The sequence below is a fragment of the Ixodes scapularis genome, unplaced genomic scaffold, assembly GCF_016920785.2.
Source record: "Ixodes scapularis isolate PalLabHiFi unplaced genomic scaffold, ASM1692078v2 PGA_scaffold0__279_contigs__length_252992795, whole genome shotgun sequence".
NCBI classification, from domain to species: Eukaryota; Metazoa; Arthropoda; class Arachnida; order Ixodida; family Ixodidae; genus Ixodes; species Ixodes scapularis.
In genome coordinates, this window is record NW_024609835.1 from 27027740 (window position 1) to 27030682 (window position 2943).

The window sequence follows — 2943 nt, forward strand, 5'->3', positions numbered from 1 at the left end:
CAGCCTAATCTTACAAAGAAAAGCAATGCCGCCCTTTGGAGCTAATCAGAGCAACGAAGCAAGTTTTGTGAGAGCTCTCCGTAGGAGGAGTATACTCCCACAATATGTTGTCCCGTCCCTCAGCCAAATGTTCCGGTTGTCTCGTTGGTGCCGTAGCTTTGGTAATGCCCTGTAAACTGCAGAAGGATGAGTCAATCTAGTTCCAGTAACAGTTCACCTCACGTACGAATATGACCAGAAAATGCTCATGCCACCCAAGGATGAGGGTCGACAAATTTCCCAGCGTACGGTCTCCGATTTTCTTCTTGTGGCCCAGATGATGAGCTGCCTCTTGAGTTTTCTCACTTCATCCCCCTGGTTACTGATGATCCTTGTCTCTGGTGTCCGGCCCTTGCAGCTTGCCTCCACACGTTTGTCGCCCTTGTGGTATTCTCTGTGATTCTCCGAGGAACCATCATACTGGAACAAGAAAGTAACAGCATACAGTGAATGGACAAAGTGAGACACACCTTACACTCAGGGGCAGATCCAAAACTTCGTTTGGGGGGGGGGGGGGGGGGCAGAAAATTTGTAAGGATGCTATTCTCCCCTTTCATGTGCACCGGGGTGTCCAGCCATGTCAAATTGCCCTCCGAGAAGGGGGGAGGGGGGGTCGAATTTGTTTGGGGGGGGGAGGGGCGGCTGCCCCCGTCGCACCCCCTTGGATCTCCCCCTTGGATCTGTCCCTGCTTATAGTTCTAAATTAGACAAGTACTGTGGGTCTTACTGCATGACGTGCCAAGCGGAGATAAATAATGTCTGGAGCTTGACGGGGGGAGGAGGGGTCTCGACGCATGCTGGACGACAGGTGCCAGATGCTGCCATACCCACAGGGTATCCTGACGAGAGAGAAGACAGGTGTGAGTCCAGGAAATTGGCATGTTTGAGCAACACTTTTTTTTAGAGGTGCCTTCTGTTAATTCCCTTCAAGGGACATCCACCTGACTATTTAATTCAGAATTATGTTTAATGTGCCCAGTCAACTTGCTTAGCCTGTTTGCAAATATATAACAACTGGTAAATTCACTTTTTATAATGTTGCATTTTTTTTTTATTTTTATATCTTATGCTATGATACCAACTTTTCTTTTACGATTTTACAGATTAGCAAATCCCAGGTTCGGTCCTGATCCGCGTCATTTGCCACAATATTTATATTTTTTCAGTAAAGTGGTGTGCAAGCTTCGATACGTGGAGGTTGCGCGTGAACAAGCAATTCATTACGTTCGACCGTTTTACAAGTCACGTCCGACGTAATACATACGACTAAGAAATTAACCGAGTCACATACACTGCGCGGGAGAAAAGACGATCGTGCCATGGCCTGACGCGAAGGACAGCACGAGCACTTTAAAATGTTTGCACTCACCAGCAACGAACTTGAAGCGGAATCCCGGACTCTCGAACGGCGAAGTGAGTCCCCGGCTTTTTGGCTTCTTGCCTGAGCAGGCCCATTTAGAACACGTTCATAACGTGATTCGGTAACTCACGTGACATTAAAACGCCAAGCGAGGATCCAACCGAAAGGGAAATGTACTAGAAAGGAGAAATTCGCAGAACAGCAACACCGACAACGCGACCGGCGACGTTTAAAAACATGGCTTCGGCTAGGGTAATGAACTTTTTGAAGCTAACGGTAACTGCTCGATTTTTTCTTTCCATGTTGGTTTATCATTATTACCTAGCTTATTATGTTTTCTAAAAATATTAACATTAACACACTCAATTTAGTCAATTGCGATTCTTTTTGACCCTCTTTTTTGTTTGTTTTTGTTTTACAACTTCAGTTGTCGCCATCCGGCTTGAGGAGCGCTGTGTATGCGCGATTACCGGAAGTGGCCTTGAGTGGGACTACTGGTTATGATTTCACTGTGGTTCAACTCCGCAACGCAAGGAGAGTGAGGGGCGGGGCGTACTCCTCTTCCGCGGGGGTCGAAAGAGCGGGAGTTTCAAATGTGGAGAGGTTCTGACTCTACTAAATTACGTCCTGTGACGTAAATATTAATAAAAAAAATCTTTTTTTTTCGCGGAACATTTGTTTTGTGACATGCTTGTCCCAATTAGGCTGTTTAAAAAAAAACTTTCTTTTCTTTGCAGTTATCCTTTAAGAGCTGATTGCCTAGCAGATCCGTATACAAAGCTACCGTAGTCCAGACGTGAGCGAATCACAGAGCGATAAATTTGTAAAAGACGATCAGAGCCCCATGTCTTGTGGGACAGAACTTTAAGGAGGTTCAGTGATTTCTGACATTTTATCTTCCGATTCTTTATGTGAGATATGAAGGACAGTTGACGGTCGAAAATAAGGCCCAGAAACTTGTGCTCTTTCTTTACTGGGATGGGAGTCTGGTGCATTCGTAAAGTAGGCTCTACGGAGATTCCCCTTCTCCGGGAGTAGCAGACACACTGTCTTATCAGGAGAAAACCTAAAACCGTTTTCGTCTGCCCACTTCAAGAGGTTGTTGATTGCAACTTGGAGTCTACGTTCACAAATGGAAAGATTGCATGATGAAACGGATATCTGGAGATTGTCTACATAAAGAGAATATTGCACACATGGAGGTATAGACTGGGCTATTGAGTTCATCTTGACTATAAAGAGAGTAACACTCAAGACACCACCTTGCGGAACTCCAGCCTCCTGAACAAATTCTCTGGAGAGAACAGTGCCTAACTTCACAAAAAAAGATTCGCTTAGATAAATAGCTCTTTATGATAGCAAGCAACCTGCCATGTACCCCTACTTCATACAAGTCACGAAGGATTCCACAGCGCCATGCTGTGTCGTATGCCTTCTCCAAGTCGAAAAACACTGATACGCAGTGTTGTTTATTAACAGAAGCCTCACGAATTGTGGTTTCAAGACGCACCAAGTGGTCAACAGTGGAATGGCAGGAACGGAAC